The 8,378-nt window shown below is 50.3% G+C and overlaps 1 long non-coding RNA gene across 3 annotated transcripts in view; it reads right to left on the bottom strand.

The window, feature by feature from the left end:
- LOC105853560 overlaps nt 1-8,022 on the bottom strand; it is an 11,579-nt gene extending 3,557 nt beyond the window's left edge. The window contains exons 1-4 of one of the 3 annotated variants that reach the window (XR_001145397.1): nt 7,031-8,022; nt 6,151-6,306; nt 5,182-5,304; nt 4,172-4,252 (exon numbers count right to left, since the gene is read on the bottom strand). This is a non-coding gene — a long non-coding RNA (uncharacterized LOC105853560). The remainder of the gene's footprint in view (nt 1-4,171; nt 4,253-5,181; nt 5,305-6,150; nt 6,307-7,030) is intronic. The other 2 variants (XR_001145396.1, XR_001145395.1) reach the window with 2 other exon arrangements.
- Nucleotides 8,023-8,378: the final 356 nt, after the last annotated feature.

The raw sequence follows: 8,378 nt of genomic DNA on the forward strand, positions 1-8,378 counted from the left end.
AAAAGAAAAGAAAAGAAAAAAGTCAGTAGAAGACAGGAAATAATAAAAGTCAAAGCAGAAATAAAGGAAATAGAAGTTAAGAAAACAATCCAAAAAATCAATGAAACCAAAAGTTGGTTCTTCAAAAAAATAAACAAGCTAGACAGACATCCCATTGACTGGGAGAAAATTTTTGTACACAACACTAACGACAAAGGACTGATCACAAAGATACAAAGAGCTAGTGAAACTGAACAAAAATAAAGTGAACAACCTCCCCATAAAAAGAATGGGCAGAAGAGCTAAAAAGACAGTTCTCCAAAGAGGAAATGCAGATGATCAACAGGGATATGAAAAAGTGTTCAGCATCACTAGTAAGGGAAATGTAAATTAAAACCACAATGAGATACCATCTCACCCCCGTGAGAATGGCACATCTTAAAACAACTAGCAACAATCAAATGTTGGCGAGGATGTGGAGAAAAGGAACTCTCCTGCACTGCTGGTGGGAACGCAAATGAGTACAGCCACTATTGAAAGCTGCTTGAGGTTTCTCAAACTGCTAAAAATGGAGTTTCCATATGACCCAACAATCCCACTCCTAGATATCTACCCAAAGGACACAAAAACACTGGCTGGCTCAAGAAGATACCTGCATCCCCATGTTTACTGCTGCTCTCTTTACGAGAGAAGACATGGAATCAACACTAATGCCCAAAAATAGATGACTGAATTAAGAAAATGTGGTATCTTACTCAGCAATCAAAAAAAATAAACTCATGCCTTTTGCAGCAACATGGATGGAGCTGAAAGGGATCATACTTAGTGAAATAAGCCAGAAAGAAAGAGAAAAATACCGGATGGTTTCACTCATAGCAGGAGCATAAGGGATCAGGAAAAAAAAATCAATTGTAATAAAGTAAAAATGAAAAACAGTGAACTATAAACCAGAGACATTTTACAGGGGTAGAGAGGGGAATAGGATCAAAACTGGGAGCACACGGGACTGTGGTGATGGCACATGGATGAACTGGTGGTGGGAAGTCCACGCGGATTACAACTGAGATGAAAAATGCACAAAATGAAGAATGATGTAAAAAATAAAAATAAAGCAGGATAATAGTCTGAAAGTGCCACGTTTTGTTTATCCATCCATTCACTGATGAACATTGGGGTTCTCTGACTGTTTTTTAAGATTTTATGTATGTATTTTTGAATAGAATAATTGGGATCTAGGCCAGTGGTGTGGGAAGGGGTGAGAGGATTCACCAGAGACAAAGTGGGGAGCAGAACAGACAGCTCTACTGAAATACACTGCTGGGGGGAGCAGTGGGGAGACAGGAGAGGTCTGCGCACCATGGGGATGGAACTCCCTGGCTGAGGTTCGAACTCAGGCCAGCTGTCAAAGTGGGCATTTGCGACAGTTTAAGACTAGGCCACCAGGGAGGCCCCTATTTAACTTTTTGATTATTGTAAACAAGGCTCGTGTGAATACTTATTCCAGCTCCTGATTTCAACTCTTCTGAGTTTATACCTAGAAGTGCAACTGTTGGATCTTAGGGTAACTCTGTGTTTCATTGGTTAAGACACCAGCTTACCATTTTCCATGAGGACTGTGCCATGTTACTCTCCCATCTGCAATGCATACGGTTCCAATTTCTCCACCTCCTTGCTGACACTTGTTATTGTATATATTTACATATTTGGCATCCTCCACACAGATACCTCACTGTGGTTTGGATTGGCATCAAAGTAATGTTAAGCATGTTTTCCTGTGTTTTCGTATCTCCTCCTCAAAGAAATGTCTCTTCAAGAACTTTGTCCAAGTAATGAGCAAGATTGAATTGAAAGAACAATCATTTGATATGAACAAAAAGTCACATTAGACAGAATGGTCTGTAAACACCCCCTGAAGCTGCCCTGGTAAGCGATCCTCTTTGGGCCTCATCTCCTAAAAATAATGGCCACCTTCTGCAGAGGCTGTTGATGCTTCTCGGGCAGATTGGTAGTAGGTGACGACTCCCTGTAGTGTCTTGGCAAACATCAACATTTTGTGCTAGGTACATGTTCATCATCAACGTTCTTGAGAAACAGAAATGTGGTGTTCAGGCTCCCATTAAATATGCATGCAAATGTTTTTGAGCCTGTTATGGCTGGAAGGGCTCTCAAAAATATAAAAAGCTTTCCCAACAATCCAGTAAGCAAGTAGATTACATCATATGATAAATGGCAACACCCAGTAGCAAGAGCACTCAGACCTCTCTTCAAGCTCCCAGGTAGCACTGCTTAGCTTCTGCTTCCCACACTTGCTTTACATACACCTAAGCTACAATTGCCCGTATTTTCCACTGACACCATCAACTGGCAGCCTGGTGACTTGGAGCATTTTGCCGGCCACAGCACAGACAACTGGTACAGGCCTTGGCACAACTGGCTGGCATGACAAGGGCCACTGGATCAGAAGCATCAAATACTTTCTGGCAGCTGGAAGCAGTTAGTGGCCCTCATTACTAGTCATGTGTATTTTATTTATTTGCAAGCACTCTGCACGCTGTCCTTGAAAGGAAGGTGTTGGTGAAGTCTTATAACAATGAAAGGGATACTCCTAGGAAACTTCTGGTTGTAGCACATGTTAGCATGTTAGCATGGGTCACAGACCAGATGAGACCCAGGGAAGCCAGAAGCTCCACATGGAGGTCGGCCAAGCCTATCCAGTGTGTTTCTGTGGAATTACTAATGTAATAAAACTTGTTTAAAAAAATGATATGCCTGGACCCTCCCTGGTGGCACAAAGGGTTAAATCACAGCACTAGGAAGCTAGCTGCAGACACTTCAGCACAAGTTTGATCCCCAACCCCGGAGCTGATCTACATGGCGCAGCAGACCTCCCCTGTCTTGCCCACTGCTCCCCTCAGCCTGCCTGTTCTGCTCCCCACTCTGTCTTGGGGAAGCCTCTCACTGCCCCTGCACCTCTGGCCTATACCCAGTTCTCTATGCATAAATAAAAACATCTTTTTTTAAAAGAATCTTTTAAATGACTTGCCCAACAAGGTGAGCCTCTAAGAAAACAGGTGTAAAGTAGCTGTCCCTGGTAAGCTAGGTGGTTGTTATCAGTGACCCTCAGCAAGTGTATGGGGAAGCCCACACATCTTCTGCCTGGACAAGCTCTGGTGCCCACAGGGCACTGCCCTCCCGCCCCTCTACCCCAAGCCCATCTATCTTGCCTTAAACAGTCCCCAACTGGAGTCAAACACCAAAACGCTGTTTCCCGCTGCTGGGCCATGAAAAAACAAGTGACAGATTTATAAAGGACTGACTCCTTTGCTATCGATACAGGGTCCCTCCTGGTAAGTGACCTCAAGCCAGTCAAGTGCCTGCCAGGGCAGCCCACAGGGATGCCCTGCACCCCTGGCCTGTACCCAGTTCAGACACACCTCTGGAGTTTCGCTGCCTGGTGCACTGCCAAGTCCCACCTCTCAGCAGCAGCCAGACTGGTGAGCTCATCCACTGCTCTGTCTCCTCACCTTAGAGGACAAGAAATTCAGCATATGCAGTTACATTTTTTTTTAAGGATTTATTTATTTGTGCACACAGAACTGGGGTACAGGCCAGAGGAGCAGGGGTGTTGAGAGGATTCACCAGAGACAGAGTGGGGAGCAGAAAAGGCCGACTGCTGAAGTACACTGCTGAGGGGAGCAGCAGGTGGGGCAAGAGAGGTCTGCAGTGCCATGTGGTCACCTCCGGGGCAGGGATCGAACTCATGTGGTCACCTCCCGGGCAGGCAGGGATCGAACTCATGCGGAAGTGGTTTTAGCTTCTCTGTGCTGTGCTTGAACCCTCTGCGCCACCAGGGAGGGCCCACATGAAGTTACATTTTAACTTCAGAAAACAAATGCACTTTTAGTTAAGAGTATGTCCCGGATTGAATGAGCATCCTGAATTTTTCATTACGAAATGTAGCAACCCTCTTGGTGTAGCAGGTAAAACGCTAAGGACCCAGTTTATATGAGTTGTACACAGTTAGCTCACATGAAGACTTTAGGCTATAAGGAACAGAAAACTCACAGCACGGGGAAAGGGACGAAGCGTGGGGACAGATTCCCTCAATTCCTCGGGTACCTGGTGACCTCCATCTCCCAATCTCCCTATCCAGGGGCGACGTGAGCCCTCACAATTGACTTCTTACCCTCACCTTTCCTTTGGCTTGGCTTTGTGTCTCCAGTACGAGGCCTCATATACCCAGTGCTGGCTCAGTTTGGGCCGTTCTGAGAGCCTGGCAAAAGAATCACAGGTACTAGTTTATTTGGAAGGGGTCTCACAAACTGTAACGGGCTGAGGAAGTGAGATAAGAGGAGAAGGAAATCAATAAAGGGGCATTAGAGCGAGTTACCACCATGGGTGGTGGAACCTCAGTTCTGCTGGGAAACCCTAGAAAACAGTTACCCTAATTACGGGCTGGGGACGCTGATCTTTTTCCTGGAGTTGTGGTCTTGTGTCAGGGCTGCTTCTGGCAGTACTTGTGGCCGGCTTGCGCATGGGTTAGCACAGTCCCACTGCCAGAGCAAAGGCTGGACAGTGCAGAGGAGCCAAGGAGCCACCTTGGTGTGAGGAGAGGAGGGCCGGGGGGAGGCTTGGAGGCTGGCAGCCTCCTGACCAGCACCCAACCCAGCAGAGGAATTCTCAAGAGGAACAGCTGATTGGCTGCTGGTCCCCTGGGGTCAGGTGCCGCATCCTCACTCCCTTCATCCAGGCCTGGTTGGTCCGGGCACGGAGCTGGGAGGTTATCCCAGAGCAGGTGCATGGGAAAGAGCCCCATACACTAGCTCCAGGTGGTGATAGTTCCTGGCCTTTGTGTTCACGTGGTGTTTGTGGAGCTAAAATCTCCATTGAGGAACCTTCCAGACCTGGCCTAGCAATCTCTGGAGTTCTCCCCCAAACAAAGGCTCCATTGGGGGCGGGGGGGGGGCTGTCCCCTTACAAGGCTGTCAGCCTCCTCAGTTTCTTCATCTCTCCTCCATAGCTCACACTTTCATTTAGACCTAAGAACCCTCAGTCCAGAAAAACAGCTGTGAATCAGGAAGGTGGCGGGCAAGAACTCCGCCCTCACGTGCTGACTTGGTTGTGAGTGTGCAGGACGCTGGGTAGACCTTCAGGAAGTTTCCCGGCCTTGGTCCGAGCCATCTTGTTGCAAATGGAGCTCACCTGGAAGTCAGCCAGCGCTGGCTGCCGTCTCTGCAAAAAGGCGCTGGGCTAGGTAAGGGCCCTGCAGCGCCCTGCCAGTTATCCAGGAAGCTGAAGTAAACCATCTGCCTGGTGGATGAGGGACTGAACCATCCAGGAAAACAGAAGAAACGCCTTTGTAAGGAGAACGTCCCCCTGAGACGGGCCCATACTAGACCGTGTCTCTCAACGGGGATCTCTTCATTAAAGAGTTTTCATCAGGGACACGAGCGAGGGTTGGACAAATAACAAAGGACTGTCAACAACCTGGAGCCAGACCAGAAGGAGCCAGAACACCCAGGCTTGGCCAACAGCTTCCCTTACCGAGTTCCATCTCCAGCTTGTCAGCTCTAACACAGCAGGCCCTTCTTAGCGTCAAACCCTCCCCAGCCCACGTCCCGCCCAAACCCAGGGGCGACCCAGAGTCTCTCTCATGCCGTGACTTCTGGCATCACCAGGGCTGGCTTGCCCTTCAGTTAAGTCTGTTCGTTTTCCGAAACTTGTGCAATAAATTACCACAAACTGGGTGACTTCACACCACAGAAATTTACTCCCTCACGCTTCTGCAGTCCGGAGCCCTGAGTCAAGGTGCTAGCAGGGCTTCGCTCTGTTCCTGGCGTCAGGGGAGCGCCTGCCCCCACTCCTCCAGCTCCAGGTGGCCGTCACCTGCTTCCTGCAGCTCCGTGGGCTCAAGGCCACTCCCACCTGCCCTGTCCTCACCTCACCTTCTGCTCTGCGTCTGTGTCTCCTCTCCTGTCTCGTAAGGACACTGTCATTGGATTTATTGCTTAAGCAGTTAGTCTAGAGTGATGGAACCTCAAAATCCTTACTGACTTACATCCACAGAGACCTTTATCCTACGGAAGGTCGGTCCCAGGGCCCAGTCACGTCTATTTTGGAGGCTGCTATGTACCCCCAATATGCCGACTAATTAAGTCCTGAAAAGTTTACCTGTGAAGTAATAATTGAATGCTGCCTCTATGCCAGGCTTGTGTTGGGCTGGGTCTCCTTTGCAGCACCCCCACCTGAGGCCTGAGGGGGTCCCAAGAAGCCAGCACCATGTGGGTGTCTGAACTGGGAAGTAAGGGCATCCATTTGTTGGGGCTTCTGGAACAAAGAAAAAAAGGGGGGGTCTTAAAACAACAGAAATGTGTTCCCTCACATTCTGAGGCTGGAATTCTGAAACCACAGTCAGCTGGGCTGCATGCTTTCTGAGACTGGGTGGCCTCCACCCCTGCCCCTCCCTTGCTTCTGATGTGACCCTCAACCCTTGGCGTCGCCCCCTCCTCGGGCCCTGTGGCTTCTTCCTGCGTGTCTGTCTTCACAGGCGGGAGGACCCCAGTTGCGTGACCTCAGCTCTGTCCTCCCATCACTCTCCAGCTACAGCACCCACCTTGCTGAGCACCTGTCTCCCCAGCGCCTCACACCTTTGCACTAGTGTTTGGCTTTTCACTTGACTTTGTTTTTCATCCTTTTATTAAGATTTTATGTTTTAGGCCATTTTAGGTTCGCAACAAAGTTGTGCATAAGGTAGAAGAATAGGCCCCTTACCCCCACACATCCCCCACGATCAACATCCCCCATTGGGGGTACAGGCGTCACAAGTGATGCGCCTACCTGCACACTCCATCCTCACCCGTATTCTTTGGGGGTTCACTCCTTCACATTCTGTGAATTGGGTGTTCAGGTGTATAATGACCTGCGTCCACCTTGATAGTATCATACACCGACATTTCGTTGCCCTCAAAATTCTCTGCGCTCTCCCTGCCCACTTCTCCACGCTCTCCCTGCCCACCCCTTCCCCCTCCCCCAAGCCCTGGCAGTGCCTCACCCCTCCACTGTCTCCACAGTTCTGCCTTTTCAGGTTGTGCACGTGGGGACTCACATGGTACCCAGCCTTCCAGCCTGGCTTCCTTGGCACAGCGGCAGGATCGAGCTTCCTCCAGATCCTTTCTTGATGGCTTGCTTCCTTTTAGCTCTGACTCGCAGGCCATTGCCCAGATGCTGTGCCCAGTTTAGTACCCATCCGCGTGCTTCTGTGTGCAGGTCTGGGAGGACACAGGCTTTTCCCTTTCACTCGGCGCCCTCCTCAGTGTCCAAGCAGGCACCCTCACGCTGCCCACGTCGCTGCCCAGCTCTGACATGGTAAGAGAGTCCTGCCCTGGCATCCTTTCCCAGCAGCAACTCCCCCAACCCCAGCACGTCCGTGCCCTGGGCCTTGTCTAGTACTCTCTGGGCACCTGTGTCCTTCGAAATTGGTCCACTGTGTCCTTGGCAGGCTCACCTGTGGCCTCTGCCTTAAGAGTGGAGCTTCACCGGAGCTAGAAGGCTGACTGTTCTGTGTGCTCATGGTGACGCCCCAGGGCCCGGAGTGGCACTTCGGTGGGTACTAGGCCTCACGCTTCCTTGGCTGCTAGATCCGCGAGCACACTCCTCCTCCCCATTCCCTGCCTCGTTATTTTCTCTCCAGCCTCTGGCTCAGTGCAGGCCAAGCCCCCTGCCCCCTGCCCCCCCGCAAGCTCCGTGTTGCGTTCCTGCCCGCAGCCTCCCGCCACCTGGGGAGCAGGCCCTGTGCCCCCCGGCTGGTCTGGTCGGGGGCCCCTGCAGACTGCTTCCTGCGGCTGTTTGAGGTTGAGTACTTTGAAGCCAGAGTGTCTGGGTTGGCTCATTTTTAAGCAAAGACACGGTTTACACATTCAGCACATCCGCACGCCGCCCTGCAGCTGCTCCTGCCGGCTTCCTTCCAGCTCTCTCAGCTTCGGAGTCAACCACTTCAGTGCAGTGTGAGCTTAGCGGACCGTCACCTTCGAAACTCCTTCAATCAGGAGGTGACAAGACCCTGCTGGCGGTGGGCAGGGGAGGGGGGCGGGGCGGAGGTCCCTACACATCATCTCCTGTGCATAGTCAGCATAGACTTGTCCAGAGATTCTCTTGCAACCTCAGGGATCTAGAAAAAGAACTAGATCTTAGTCAAAAGGGAAACGAAACCTATGCCTGAGAACACCTGTTTGAGCAGGTGTGTTGCAATAGCTGTTCTGTGAAAACAAGGGGGCTGCTGAGGGAGCCCCTGTCTTCGCTAGTTAAGAATCAAGAGCTGCACCCAGATGCCCAAAGTAGATGACTGGATTAAAAAGATGTGGCACATATATACAATGGAATATTACTCAGCAACCAAAAAA

Source organism: Condylura cristata, unplaced genomic scaffold, assembly GCF_000260355.1.
Source record: "Condylura cristata isolate star-nosed mole 26May11 unplaced genomic scaffold, ConCri1.0 scaffold00013, whole genome shotgun sequence".
NCBI lineage: Eukaryota > Metazoa > Chordata > Mammalia > Eulipotyphla > Talpidae > Condylura > Condylura cristata.